At 42.1% G+C, this 16324-nt stretch overlaps 1 protein-coding gene across 3 annotated transcripts in view; it reads right to left on the minus strand.

Moving 5' to 3' along the window:
• LOC108435872 (alpha-1,6-mannosylglycoprotein 6-beta-N-acetylglucosaminyltransferase B-like) overlaps positions 1-16324 on the minus strand; it is a 174286-nt gene that overhangs the window by 115321 nt on the left and 42641 nt on the right. The gene's annotated exons all lie outside the window — the stretch shown is intronic.

A 16324-nucleotide genomic window follows, 5' to 3' on the forward strand; every position in this document is an offset into this window, starting at 1 on the left:
GATTTGTTGAGTATCATTATTCGCTTAACATGCACTTCATTAGGACCCATGTGCTTACACTCACTGGCCACTTGGTAGTCTCTACCTACTTTATAGATTATTGGTTTTCGGCAGAAGAGAAAAACAGCTGAAAAACCGAGAATAAAGTGGCAAAATCTAAGACTGTACATTGTATAGTAATTTAAAAACAAAGTTTAAAAATGTGGTGCATTTTAAAGATGCATTTAAGCCCTTACACCCCAGGCTTATTACATACTACTCAGTAACTACAAAGACTTCAATGTAAACTGGCTGAGCTATTAATTTTGTAATAAAGCTTTAGGCCTGCCATTGGACCTGGACATTTAAAGGCGTAAACACTATGAGTGGCAGCATATTTTGGTCAAGTGAATCTATTTCCTTGGTTCTATAACAGACATTATACAAAGGACTTATAATCTCTGGTCTTTCCAAAAATGATGAAGGAGTTCAACACCCAAAAACTTTTCCATTGCAGATTAGACACCACTTGAAAACACAACATCCCACTCAATACACAAACAGCAAATCAACAGAAGCAGAAATAAAAGTCCTCACTGGCACAATACACTCACCGGCCACTTTATTAGGTACACCATTCAGTTGCTTGTTAACACAAATAGCTAATCAGCCAATCACACGGCCGCAACTCACTGCATTTAGGCGTGTAGAGGTGGTCAAGACGACTTGCTGAAGTGCAGACCGAGCATCAGAACGGGGAAGAAAGGGGATTTAAGGGACTTTGAACGTGGCGTGGTTGTTGGTGCCAGACTGGCTGGTCTGTGTATTTCAGAAACTGCTGATCTGCTGGGATTTTCACGCACAACCATCTCTAGGGTTCACAGAGAACGGTCCGAAAAAGAGGAAATTTCCAGTGAGCGGTCAGTTGTGTGGACGAAAATGCCTTGTTGATGTGAGAGGTCAGAGGAGAACGGGCAGACTGGTTCCAGATGATAGAAAGGCAGCAGGAACTCAAATAACCAACCAGAATCTCTGAGGAACATTTCCAACACCTTGTTGAAAGTCTGACACAAAGAATTAAGGCAGTTCTGAAGGCAAAAGGGGGTCCAACCTTTTACTAGCAAGGTGTACCTAATAAAGTGGCCAGTGAGTGTATATACCAGCTTTTTTCAGTTTCCTAAATTGGTTTCAGTTCTGCCAAAAGATTTGATTTTGGTGCATCTCTAGGTTATTAAGTTGTTTGTAAGAGGAAAAGATGTATGCCATTGTATTCATATTTTATACCAACTACTATCATTTTTCACAAAAAGCCGTTTTGATCTTGTCTGTTGGTCCATTTGTCATGAAGTGTTCCCACATTGTGAAGGAATGCCGATGTTTTGAAATGGTTGTAAAGCTGTAACTAAGGGTAACTAGCTGGCTCTCTGTTCCTCTGAGGTCCACTGCAGTAGCTCCGTTTTAACAAGAGCAGTTAGACTCAGCCATTCAAACAGAACAATCCCTGTGCAAACCTTTGATAGTCCCTCTGTCTCTCAAACATTGAACACATCTACTTCATCTCTCGTTATCAAGGAACAGCATTCAAAAGCCAAAACATAAACAGCAACAACTTACAGGAGGCCAAATTAGGGAGACGTCTGGACTTTAAAACACTCTCCCAGCACTTACTTATTGAGGGCTGAGGAGCTGAGAGAAGAGGGTGTTTCACCTGACCAATTAAACAGAACCAAGGCTCAGCTCATGGGTCACCAGGGCTTTTAGAGCACCGCTATCATAAATCATCTGCTTGTATGTTTATGCTTTTACATTTACAGAGGGGAAAGAGCTTGAGTCTAATGATGCCACTTCATGAGCTAGAAGGGCCACTGTTGTGACCTGACCATTAAACTGGAGCGAAAAAACTTTCAAATATTTCTAAAACTGAAGATGAAGATTTGGTAAAAATCTTGGATTTAAATGGGAATACATGGACATTAAATTTTCTAGGCATGCTGTGCTCCACCTGCTAATACATTATTCGGTAGACACTGTTGTGAGGTAGAACAAGCTTTGTGGAACCTAACAAGACATTGCCACAATTGTGATAATGACCAAATTGGATGGACCAAATTGAATTGCTTTTTAACGTAATGGTTGGCTATTTATAAATGCATACTGTGGTATCCAGTCAGCATAGAAGCAGCTCAATTTACGGCACAATTTACAACTAATAGGAACATAATAGAGACAACACTGGCAAAATCTTGTGTTTGAGGCTGTAATATTATGTCTCCCCAAGTATGTAATGGACTGTATGGCATTTTAGCCAGTTTCTAGCATTTAAAATCAGCTAGAGATAAAAGTAGGATAAGAGCTGCAACTCTTATTTTTAGCAACTCTTATTTTTATTCTTATTTTGTTGTAAATAGTCTAGAGATTTAACTTTAACTTTTATTATTTATAATGTTTATAATGTTTATACTTTTTCCCTTCTCTATTACTGAGTGTCTTACTTCTGTTACTCTGCTGCTGTAACACTGTGAATTTCCCCGCTGTGGAACTAATAAAGGATTATCTTATCTTATCTTAGGATTAATCCCACTGGGATCCACTCCCTACTAGATAAAAACAGCAAATGTTGTGTTTTGGATGCTGGTATCCTGGTCAGCCAGCATGATCACACTGAGCGACCAGCTAAACCAGCACCAGACCAGCATGGAATTCATAGTGGTCTGTGTTGCTGTTGTCTAACTAATGAGACTTTACTCTTCCAGATGAAGATAACGTTGACAAATGCGATTACATGAAGTGAACCATAATGTAAAGTAGGACCGTACGTTGATGTGTTAGATGGTATTTTAATTCAAATTATTACTTTGTGGAGAGTTTGACATGAGCTAGTTAAGAAACTAACGCTATTAGCATTATATAAGAGGCCAAAAGACGAGTGTTTTCGCTCATATTTTCACACTTGACAGAGAAAAACATGAGCTTTCTGTGGTTCTACATTTGATTCTGTGTTTTTGAGCTGTATATTGATTCATATCAGCCAATAAGTTCAAATCAAATCGAATCAAATCACATCACATCACATTCATCACATCAGATTTACACAGGTGAAAAGTGAATGAAAATCTTAGGTGTGTAGACTTCTTATAGAATAAAAATAAAAAAAAATAAAAATATATATATCCATCCATCCATCCATCCATCCATCCATTCGGGTTCGGGTCATGGGGGCAGCATCCTAAGCAATGAGCCCCAGACCTCCCTTTCCCCAGCCACTTCCACTAGCTCCCCGGGGGGATTCTGAAGCGCTCCCAGGCCAGCTGGGCAATATAGTCACGCCAGCATGTCCTGGGTCTTCCCAGGGGTCTCCCCAGGAGGGAGGCGTCCTGGGGGCATCCTAACCAGATGCTCGAACCACCTCAGCTGGCTCCTCTCGACGTGGAGAAGCAGTGGCTCTACTCCGAGTCCCTCCCGGATGACTGAACTTCTCACCCTATTTCTAAGGGAGAGTCCAGACACCCTGCGGAGGAAACTCATTTCAGCCGCTTGTATTCGCGATCTTATTCTTTCGGTCATTACCCAAAGCTCATGACCATAGGTGAGGGTGGGAACGTAGATCAACCGGTAAATCGAGAGCTTTGCCTTATGGCTCAGCTCTTTCTTTACCACAACAGACCAGTAAAGAGCCCACATCACTGCTGACGCAGCACCAATCCGCCTGTCAATCTCCCGCTTGAACCATGGTCTCAGATTTAGAGGTACTGATTCTCATCCTGGCCGCTTCACACTCGGTTGCAAACTGATCCAGCGAAAGCTGATGTTCACGGCCTGATGTCCCCAATAGGGCCACATCATCTGCAAACAGCAGTGATGTGACCTTGAGGTCACCAAACCAGACACCCTCCACCTGCTTTGTTTGTACAGGGCCTGAATGGCTCATAGCAAAGAGCCATGTACCCTGTACTCCCGATGTACCTCCCACAGAATACCCCGGGGAACACAGTTGAATGCCTTCTCCAGATCCACAAAGCACATGTGGACTGGTTGGGCAAACTCCCATGAGCCCTCTAAGATCCTGGAGACGGTGAAGAGTTGGTCCAGTGTTCCACGACCAGGGCGGAACCCGCACTGCTCCTCCTGAATCCGAGGTTCAACTATAATCTGGACTCTCTTCTCCAGTACCCCTGCATAGACCTTACCAGGGAGGCTGAGGAGTGTGATTCCCCTGTAGTTGGAAAACACCCTCTGGTCCCCTTTTTCAAAAAGAGGCACCACCACCCCAGTCTGCCAATCCAGTGGCACCGCCCCCGATGTCAATGCAATGTTGAAAAGGCGTGTCAGCCAAGACAGCCCCACAACATCCAGAGCTTTGAGGAACTCCGGACGGATCTCATCCACCCCTGGAGCCTTGCCACCAAGGAGCTTTTAAACTACCTTAGTGACTTTGGCCTCAGTAATGGACAAGCCTATTCCCGTGTCCCCAGACTCTGCCTCCTTACTGGAGAACGTGTCAGTGGGATTGAGAAGGTCCTCAAATTTTTCCTTCCATTGCCCAATGACGTCTTCAGTCGAAGTCGACGGCACACCATCTCCACTATATACAGTGCTAGTGGCACACTGCTTTTCCCTTCTGAGTCGCCTGACGGTTTGCCAGAATCTTTTCGGAGCCGACTTAAAGTTGCTTTCCAATTCCTCACCAAACTCCTCCCACACCCGGGTTTTTGCCTTGGAGGCGACTGAAGCCGCAGATCACTTGGCCTATCGATACCTGTCAGCTGCCTCTGGTGTCCCACAGGCCAACCATGCCCGGTAGGACTCCTTCTTCAGCTTGACGGCATCTCTCACCTGGGGTGTCCACCACCGGGTTCGAGGATTACCGACAGACACCAACTACCTTGTGGCCACAGCTACAGTCAGCCGCTTCAACAATGGAGGAGCGGAACATGGCCCATTCTGAATCAATGTCCCCCACCTCCCCCGATATCTGGTCAAAGTTCTGATGGAGGTATGAGTTGAAGAGCAATCTTCAGCCAGATGTTCCCAGCAAACCCTCATTATACGTTTGGGTTTGCCTGGTCTGACCGGCATTTTCCCCCACCACCTGATCCAACTCACCACCAGGTGGTGATCAGTTGACAGCTCAGCTCCTCTCTTTATCCGAGTGTCCAAAACACATGCCCGCAAGTCCGATGACATGACTACAAAGTCAATCATTGAACTGCAGCCTAGGGTGTCCTGGTGCCATGTGCACTTATGGACATCCTTGTGCTCAAACATGGAGTTCGTGATGGACAAACTGTGGTTTACACAGAAGTCCAAAAACTGAACACCACTCGGGTTCAGATCAGAGAGGCCATTCCTCCCAATCACACCCCTCCAGGTCACACTGTCATTGCCCACGTGAGCGTTGAAGTCCCCCAGTAAGACAATAGAGTCTCCAGGAGTAGCACTTTCAAGCACCCTTCCCAAGGACTCTAAGAAGGCTGGGTACTCTGAACTGCTGATTGGTGCATAAGCACAGACAACAGTCAGGACCCGTTCCCCAACCCGAAGGCATAGGGAAGCTACCCTCTCGTCCACCGGAGAAAACCCCAACATACAGGCACCGAGTCAAGGGGCTATGAGAGAGCCCACACTTGCCCGCTGCTTCTCACCATGGGCAAATCCAAAAACCAAGTCCAGCCCCTCTCAAGGAGATTGGACCCAGAGCCCAAGCTGTGTGTTGAGGTGAGCCCGACTATATCTAGCCGGTATCTCTCCACCTCGCACACCAACTCAGGCTCCTTCCCCACCAGTGAGGTAACATTCCAAGTTCCAAAAGCCAGTTTCAGCAACCGAGGATCAGAACGCAAAGGCCCACGCCTTCGGACACTGTCCGATCCACAAAGCACCGAACCCCTACTACTGCCCCTCCCATTGGTGGTGGGTCGATGGGAGGGGGGACTCATGTAGCTCCTTCGGGCTGGGCCCGGCCGGGCACCATGAGTAAATGCCTGGCCACCCGATGCTCACTGGTGAGCCACCTCCCCAAGGCCTGGCTCCAGGGTGGGGCCCTGGTAACCCTGATCCAGGCAGGTACCCGCCAACAAGTCTTGTTTTTGTCTTTTCATAGGGGTGATTATGGATCACACTTTGTCTGACCTGTCACCTAGGACCAGTTTGCCCTGGGAGACCCTACCAGGAGCTTTTGCTCCAGACAACATAGCTCCTAGGAGCATTCAAGCACGCGAACCCCTCCACCACGATAAGGTGGTGATCCATGGAGAAGTATATATATATATATATATATATATATATATATATATATATATATATATATATATATATACACACACACACACTGACTCTGAATATACACAATATACACTAGTATTCCACTATTCCAATATAATAGTAATAAGTTATGAAATAAAACTATGAAATGTGCTGTTCTCATTCCGTATGTGAAGTTAGTCTGAGGTAGATAATAAATAAGATGCAGGTTCTCAGGGATAGAATAATGATATAGAATCTTCCAGATTGTACAGGATATGGATAGAAAATGAGCAAGATGTCAGTCTATATGTGTTAGTACAGATTTGCTCGACTGAAGGTGCAGTAAGATCAGAGTGAGTCTGTTGGTGGTGATTGTCCATGGAGATGATGAATCAAGAGGTGCAGTGACAGGCCTGCAGACCGATACACCAGCACTACTGGCTCACCTAACTAGCAGGCGGAGTAGCTAATGACTATGCAGAGTGAGATAAAATGACCAAAAAGACCATTAAATAATTCCCATTATCTATTAACCATTAATAATCTTAATAATCATGGTAGGTAGTCTCTCGAGCAAGTGGCAAAGGAACTAGAACTACAAGTGAAGGGTCAGTTGGTTCATGTTTGGGTCAGTTTTTTTTTTTTTTCTTCAGTGTGTAGTTGGAAAACTGAATGCTTCTTCATTATACCTTGCAATGATATATGTGGGCCAGTGCATGTTCATGGTTATACAACATACATATCGCTGTTGTCAGAGCAAAGCCTTGCATCTCCATTTTTCAGTTTCTGGCATAATCTGAAAGTGCCTGTTGCCCTTTACATTGTGTGTGTAAATGTCATGATGAATGGACCAAAAGAAACGGCCTAAAATGACTTGGAAAAAAGGTCTGGTCCTGTTAACTTACATTAAAGGTAAAGTATATTTTTCCCTACTCCTGTAAAGTTACCATTTCTGAGATATGTGGTGTTGTTCTGACAGCAGCAATATAGTTAAATAACTCTCACGATTAAAATACTCAGTATACAATCCTCACGTATCAGTGCAGTGCTTCCAGCATTATCCACCCACAAGTTCTTTGCTGTTGTGACATTATAATGCAGTTTTGTCCTACTGGGGGAAACGTTTATTTTTATGAAACAGTGTTAAAAAGATATGAGTCTGTAAATGAAGTTAGACACTTTTCCATCACCATCTGCCAGGCCTGGCATCAGGGTATCTTTTGGGTAAGCAATGCCTCCCTAAAAGCCCAACTTTATGCAAAACGAAGTGAAACATCATCAGAGTAAAAAAATCAATAATATATATATATATATATTAATATAACTGCATATACACAGAAATTCATTATTACGGAAACAGCTCAGTAAAGAGGTCAGTGCATAAATCTGACTACACACAAACTCACATGTCTGGGGGCAGTCGTGGGCTGGAGGTTAGGGAACCAGCCTCGTAAGCGGAAGGTCGCTGACAGCACATGACTGAGGGGTCCTTCAGCAAGACACCTAACTCCCGGGCGCTGCGGATTGGGCTGCCCGCCGCTCCGGGCAAGTGTGCTCACTGCCCCCTAGTGTGTGCGCTCACTAGAGTGTATGTGGTGTTTCACTTCACGGATGGGTTAAATGCGGAGGTGAAATTTCCCCATTGTGGGACTAATAAGGGTCACTTGAATTGAAAGTTTAGAATATGGACTAGCTTGAGTTTTCTTAGTCTGTCAGAAGATAATCGCGCGTCAGCGCCGAGTTTCTAGGTGTCCTGAATGAATCCATCTAATGCCAGTGCTCACTGCCTAAACCAAGAACATATTTAATGATTGACTGTGCATTGCTTGAGTATGAATGTGCATTATTGATAGTCAAAAGAAATAACAAACAAAAATATAATGTTTTTAAACATTTCTCTCATATGTTCTGCATAGAATCAAGCTAATAAACAACAGAAAACATTTTCATAGTCTTTTATGCTGGTCTGTACAAGATGTGTGGCAAGCATAAAAACACACAGTCGTATGCCAAATTTTGAGTAACTCTGGCCAAATAAACACCCACTGTGTATTAAAATGTACAGAAGTGTGTTCTCTGTAGAGGATGCATTAACTATACATGCAATTAACAATACATGTAATTTGACCAGGGTGCCCAAACCTTTGCACACTGTATGTCAATAGACTCCTGTTGTGGCTGTTACTGAGACTTTGGCTACTAACACTGACAAAGTAATCCGCGGTTTTTTGCTCCTTCAATGGAATTAGGCAGAATTTTAGTGATCAAACGCTGAATAAGCCGCAAACGCAACAGCATGCAGCGTCTCAGTCAGTGACTTTCTCAAGATTGAAAAGACCTTGTTATTTGCATTTATTCCCTGTTTGACAGTGACCAGACAGCAACTCAGATGTTTTCCCACTGAAGCATGGCGGCCTGCTTCACCTCACGCATTCCCTAATCAATCCCATTAAGCAAGAGAAAACAGCAAACACGCCTATCCACATGGCCTGTTTATTCACCAAAGTCCAGGAGAAATTCATCAGAAAGGGTGAAGCTACCCCAGTCCCTATATTCAAAGACGATTTACACAAGTGTTTAATCTGGAGGACAAACACGAGTAAGAATGCAGCTGGAGGCATTACACCCTGTGTCATGCCGCCGGTCCATCACAGGAATATATCAAATATGTCAAATCTACAAGCAAATTATCACAGTATACATACAGTATCTCACAAAAATTAGCACACCCCTCACATTTCTGCAAAGATTTTATTTGATCTTTTCATGGGACGACACTATAGAAATCAACCTTGGATATAACTTCTGAAAAGAACTCAACACAGACATTAATGTCTAGCAAAAGTGCTTAGATTTTGCATTCTTTTGTAATATATTGCAAAATGTTTCGTTAGAAATTATATTATATTTATATATAATTATATTTGAGTGAAAATGGGAAACTTTAAAGTATTTATAGAAATTTTGGGATTTTTCAGTATTTTTGCTTTGAAGACGGTGTGCACTCAAGCTGGCTTGGACAAAAGTCTCTTATGAGTAGATCAAATGTACCTGAGAGCTGTTTGAACCTTACGGCCTTAACGTAGTTTGTGTCACCTAGAAGCTTCAATATTTCCTCTTCATTTTAACTGTCGTAACTTTTCTTTGTTTCAGTTTTTTTTAAATTCATAAATGTTCTGGTGCTCATTTCCAGGGTTGAATGAAAACAAACCCAGATGTTCAATGTGGTCTCAGACTGTTGGACTCCACTGTATGTGCAAACATGAAAAACATTTCCCCATTTCCACTAAAGTTTGTCCGTTTTTACTTTCATTTTTTTTCTATTGATGGATTTTGCTCATACACTCTTTTCTGTCTTTTTCCCCCAACCCACTTGTAAAGCATATTAAATGCGACACTTTTGGGGGGCAAAAAGTCCCAGTCACACTGCTACAGGCAAATAGTGCTCACAGCAGAAACTAACATGGGAATTCCGTTTCAAACCCCCAAACTCCCTTGTTTTTTGGGGGGTTTTGGGAAAAATCTTCTCACTATAAAGCATATTATGTTTTTGTTCAGTGTATACTGGTAAAAATGCAAGACTGACAGACTGACTAATGAGTAGTAAATGAACTGAATGGCTCTTGAAAAATTAAGTTTGATTTAATTGTCATAATTTAGATATTCATTCATATTCTCTTATTATTTACCTTTGGCTAATTCATCTTTTTTAAAGCCTTTGGCACAGATTTGAGTTATATTAGCAGGAAGTCAAGTAAAGGCTTCACTCTTTGTTGATTCTCAGCCAGGTTTTGGCGGTGATTAGGCAGAAACCCATTTTCAATCGAGTGGACCAGGTCTTGGACCTCTTTCCTTTTCTTTTCTTTCCTTTATTCCACATCCACTGTATGTATTGTCAGTTCTTTAGTCTGACATAGCTCTTATTGTGTTATTGTTTTCTTGTTTGGTGTCCAGAGGAGGATGAGTTTCCCTTTTGAGTGTCTTGGTTCCCCTCGAGATGTCTTGTTGTAGTCGAGGTTTATTTATTTACATATATCGCATTTTACAACAGGCCTTGTCGCAAAGCAGCTTTACAGAAAAATCTGGGTCCAGGCCCCAATGAGCATCACCAATGGCAACGTTGAGAGGAGTGTCAGTCTTCTCTGTGCTGAGAACGATCCACCACCTACATAAGGTCCTGTGGTCTTTAACTGACTGATTGTGAGGGACGTTGGACGTTACAGTCTATGATTGTTCACCTATATAATAGACCTTGACGCTGGGTAGGTATTTCTCATAAAGTGGCTAGTGAGTGGAGGTGCAATGTAGGTGAGAGTAATTCTATTTTAGGGAATGTTTGGGGTCAAATGTGCAAAAGCACAGCATTCTGCGTCCCATTAATTTTAAATCTTGTGTACAGTGTTTATCCACATATAAAACAACCAAATAGGTGTGGCATTGTTAAGCTGCATGTTAATGAAAGGGCCATTTAATGTACTCTAGCTAATCTTCTTTTACTACCTCGTTTTATGTGGGCTGCTGCAAAATCGATTTTCTAAACACATTCCTTTTAAGTAGCTATTTGTATTGCACCCTGTGGGGCAGCAGCTGATGTCTGCCTGCAGATGCTCACGGTTCCCTACTGGGAGAGGGCACACTGATGGCCATATTAATGCCTGCACTACTGCCCATGCCCATTTTACAGGCAGATTAACAGACTATAAAGAGTGTGCAATTCTGTAGGCCAAATTGCCATTAACAAAAAATGGGAATTGCGCGAATTACATCTGCAGCCACACAAAACAACTCTTTTGAACTGGATGTTTTCTGTATAGCCACTTATTTGCCTGGATGCAGTTTTGGCACTTGTGTCATTCTGTGCAGCATCTCCAATGGATGTCACCTAGGATGCTTTTCTAATAGACAGATATGCTGAGCATGACTGACTTGGGGCCATTTCAAAAATGCATTTAAAATTGAATCTATTTTTTGTTTGTTTTAGAAATAGGTTCATACATATGCATTAACCTCACTATTAATTTTTCCCTTTCAAACGCTGAAGGACGACCCACTCCTATGCAGAGCAACTTACTAAATCTGTGCAGTGAAAGCCAAACCTAACCCGTCTAACAGGCAACAGCCTTGATCCAGCTGAATAAATAATTGCAGCAGCAGACCTTGCTAAAGTGTTGGCTAAGGTGTTTTTTTTAGCAAATAAGTATACAACAGAAGTTGAGTGCAGAGGGCTGTTGAAGAAAAAAAAAACAATGATTAAAAAGTGAAGAGCAGAACAGGGTTACTCTCGGTTTTGCCTGAGTACTTGAGTCTTAAGAGAAAAGCAGAGTCACCTTGCCATGCTGAGTTCGGGTTGAAGTCCTTTCTACCGCTGAGGGGGCAAGAGCACTGACGCAGTGAGACCTAGCCTTATGAACAAATTTGCATCTCAAAAGTAAGGATATCTCACGAGCCTGGAAGATGAAGACCTATGCTAGCCTGCAGGTGTGTAGTTCTGAAGCAAGGCAGTGTGCAGCAGAGAAAGCCAGGGATGTAAGAAGAGGAGCCTGCATCTGCATCAGGGGAGTCAAAGAGGAGACCAGTTCGAGGTTATAGATGCACTGATTTCCGATAGGGCGGCACGGTGGCGTGGTGGGTAGCGCTGTCACCTCACAGCAAGAAGGGCCTGGGTTCGATTCCCTGGCCGGGTGACCGGGGTCCTCTCTGTGTGGAGTTTGCATGTTCTCTCCGTGTCTGAGTGGGTTTCCTGCGGGTTCTCCGGTTTCCTCCCACAGTCCAAAGACTGTGTGAGGTGAGTGTCTGTGTCTGTGTCTGTCTGTCTGCCCTGCGATGGACTGGTGACCTGTCCATGGTGTATCCTGCCTTCTGCCCGAAGACTGCTGGGATAGGCTCCAGCACCCCCCCGCAACCCTGACGGAGAAGCGGCTTAGAAAATGGATGGAAGATGTGGTAGATGTTAAGATAAGCTGGTTATTAGGAAACACTCCATGTTTTGGTTATCCCTGCACGGTGAAGAAGTCAGTGGTAGGTCCAGTCTAGGGGTGTCCTTTGCACACATGTGGATGAGTTCTGTCTTGACAACATCTTGATTAGGTGATGAGTTTCCATCCATGAGGAGAGGAAATGGGAAGTACAGCTGGGCTTCATAGAATAGGAGTGGTCAAAGAAGCCACATGAGCTCATAAGTTTTTCCAAACATTTACCATATGGGGAAATGGAAGTGGACCAAGTACTGTTCCCTATGGGACGCCAGTATTGAGGCTATAGGTTAACTGGTACTATTGATCTTGAAGATAAGATTAGGTATGCTATAATTTAATAAATGCATATAATATTGCTGAGAAATCTGGAACCAGATAATTCTCTAATTCTCGTTACTTTCCACGTTGTTGATGACATTGATGATATATGTTGTTTTTACTAGCAAAACAGACTTACATCTGAGATAAGCATTTTGAATAAAGTCTTTAGGTGCCTAACACTTTTACGCAGTGCTGTATATATTTTTGAGAGTTGGCTTGACTTTAGGGGTTAGAACTCTATGGGCCTTGATGAAGTCACAGCTCCAGCTGTTGTCATCAACAGTGAACATTACAGGGCTTTAAATATACATAGTAAGTGGAAATGCTCAAGTATTTCAAACTGTATTTCAATTAACTTCTCATCTAGTAAAGCCTGTGTTGAAAGTTAAATTGAGCAGCTGGACAACCTTCACCCAGTACAAAGGAGTGTCTCTAGAGCCCAATGCTGGGTAAGGGCATATTTGGAATGCACAATATCATCTGCACCTTGTTTGTATGTCTAAATAATTAGTTTGTGTACTCTGCAGAGTTACTCATCAGCAAAGGGTAGGTCATTAATGTCACAATACTATCCTACTATCCTCCTAGTAAACTACAATCACAGTCAGCTGCAACCAGTCAAGCAACTACAATGGCCTGTCTCAAAGTTCAAGCTTGCAATTTTGTGTTTTTGTGTGTAGAGATGGGCAGAGTAGCCTAAATCAATACTCAAGTAAAAGTGTTGATACTTGGGTAAAATAGTGATACAAGTAAAAGTACATCCCTAAAAAAACAACGTGAGAAAAAGTACAAAATTATCCATCCATCCATCCATCCATCCATCCATCCATCCATCCATCCATCCATCCATCCATTTTCTAAGCCGCTTCTCCGTCAGGGCCGCGGGGGTACAAAATTATCAGGGCAAAAAATACTCTTGAGTTCTGTTATGTGACCCATTTCCCTGTGACCGGATGGTCAACAGTTTGATCCCCAGAGCCGACACTATATGACTGAGGTGTCCTTGAGCAAGACACCTAACCCCCAACTGGCGCTGCGGATAGGGCTGCCCACCGCTCTGGGCAAGTGTGCTCATTTGTGTGGTGTGTTCACCAGTGTGTATGTGGTGTTTCATTTCAAATGCAGAGGTCAAATTTCCCCATTGTGGGACTGATAAGGGTCACTTAATCATTAACAAACGCACCTCATCGAAGTCTGTATCCCACAGTTCAACACATTGGCGACCTTCTCCCTTGCTGTTTCAGAAATATTAAGGAAGAAGAATGTTATCATTGTGGGAATGGCATTAACTGAGAGTCCCACAAAGACACGGTACATATCCACACACTTGTAGTCTTCACAAGTGTCCGATAACTTTTGATACATTCAAAAATACATGTACCACAAATACCACAAGCCCTTCAAGCTTCGAGTACAGCTCAGCTTGACCCGCCACCCTTCAAGGCACGTGGAAGACAAGTATTGAGACTTCTCCGCACTGGCACCCAAGTGGTGAAGCGAACTCCCACTGGCTGTCCCTACAGCAGAGACTCTCGCTGTCTTCAAACGCAGACTGAAGACACGTCTCTTTACACAGCACTAAAATGAGCACTGAATTAAGTACTGATTGTAATGTATTGTACTGCACTTATGTAGTGTAGTGTATTGTAGTGCATTGTATTGTAGTGTAGTGTAGTGTATTGTATTGTATTGTATTATAGTGTAGTGCAGTGCATTGTATTGTAGTGTAGTGTAGTGTAGTGTATTGTAGTGCATTGTATTGTAATGTAGTGTAGTGTATTGTATTATAGTGTAGTGCAGTGCATTGTATTGTAGTGTAGTGTAGTGTAGTGTATTGTATTGTATTATAGTGTAGTGTAGTGTATTGTATTGTACTATATTGTATTGTAGTGTAGTGTGTTGTAGTGTATTGTAATGTAGCGTATTGTAGTGTAGTGTATTGTAGTGTGTAGTGTAGTGTATTGTAGTGTAGTGTATTGTAGTGTAGTGTGTAGTGTAGTGTAGTGTAGTGTAGTGTATTGTAGTGTAGTGTATTGTAGTGTAGTGTAGTGTATTGTAGTGTAGTGTATTGTAGTGTAGTGTAGTGTAGTGTATTGTAGTGTAGTGTAGTGTAGTGTATTGTATTGTACTATATTGTATTGTACTGTAGTGTGTTGTAGTGTATTGTAGTGTAGTGTATTGTACAGAGTTCTGTGTTCAGCTCTGCTCCTTTTCTCTCTGTATCTACAGTGACTTTAGTTTCTAGCAGTATCTGAGCTCAGGACCGTCTTTCTCTCTAACCTACTGATAAATAGCTGAGATACTTTCTCTAGACAGACAAAGCACTTCTTGTAAGTTGCTCTGGATAAGAGCATCTGCTGAATGCTGTAAATATAAATGTAAATGTACATTGCGTAAGTGTACAGTTACACAAAACTACACATTGCAAGTGTGGATTTCTGGACAGGCTGTGAAATAATGGGCCCATATTGTGAAAAGTGTTCATACAGTCTATTTAAGAAAAATAAGCCGCTAAACAGCCCAATTTGAATTCACTGATTTTGTGAAGTCACAAAAACTGTCAGTCGTATGCAAAAGCTTGGGTACCCCTGATCAAATGACGTGTTATATTAATTTACTTAGTGAAAATATGTTATATAAAATAACACACACTTGTGCACATTATAACACAGTTACTAGATAGATAGATAGATAGATAGATAGATAGATAGATAGATAGATAGATAGATAGATAGATAGATAGATAGATAGATAGATAGATTTTATTTATTTTATAGATTTTAAATTTAGCAAACCATTTGTTCCCTGATTTTAACCTTTGGAAAAAAAAATCTACTAAAACACAAAATGTGGTCTGTGCAAAAGCTATAGCACATTTACTATGTCTTATTTTGCCCAATATGTTTAATTCAGCAAATAAACAGAAATTGGGTGCTAAAATGTAACAAAAATAACTATATATATTTAAGTATATTTAGGCCATATTTAACTTTGTTCCCTGTAGAGCAAGGGTCTTTATTTAAAATTCAATAGGGTCCAGTTAGAGAAAGTTTCCTCAAGCGAAGGTCCGGAACATCATAATATCTAACTTGCATTATGACTCGGTGACATATACTGTTTACTGAAGTAGCCTAGTAGGTATATCAACATCTTATATGTAGTTGTCAACTGAACGTCAGATCAAATAAAGTACAATTCAGTGATATTTCAACAACATTTATTATCAGTTTTCTCTTTTTACATCACGCCATGTGAAATAACTTCCCTCTGACTCACTTTCTTCTCTGACTGCTGTTTCTCGCCTTGTTCCTCCGCTGTGTGTGCAGCACTCACTCTCACACTCGAGTGCTCATCATAATGCACAGATCAGATTGGCTGAGTAGAGTCACTTGTGATATTTACAAAGCGTGCGATTGGTCTGTAAGTCTCCCAGTAGCTACCATAAAGGCTAGAAAAGCTATGCTGATTAAAACAGGACCACTCCGTCAAAATTAAATAATTTTCCATAGTTTATCGGTTACAGATCCAGGTCTGCATAAGACAGCATCTGGGTCCAGACTCGGAACACGGCCCACCTATTAGTGACCTCTGCTGTAGAGGATGTGTGAACTTTCTTTTCCATTTAGAAAATTTGAACAGGGTTTTTTTTACATATGAATGTACATCCACCTATTTAGCCTACAACAGTTTAGCCTCGCCCTTTCACACTGAAGTTATGTTTCAGTTCAGTGTTTCATCCCACACAGACTTATGAATAAGGCATAATATACGGCATCCAATCAGAGCAGAGCTCATTTACATATATC

Source organism: Pygocentrus nattereri, chromosome 14 (assembly GCF_015220715.1).
Source record: "Pygocentrus nattereri isolate fPygNat1 chromosome 14, fPygNat1.pri, whole genome shotgun sequence".
Lineage (NCBI taxonomy): Eukaryota > Metazoa > Chordata > Actinopteri > Characiformes > Serrasalmidae > Pygocentrus > Pygocentrus nattereri.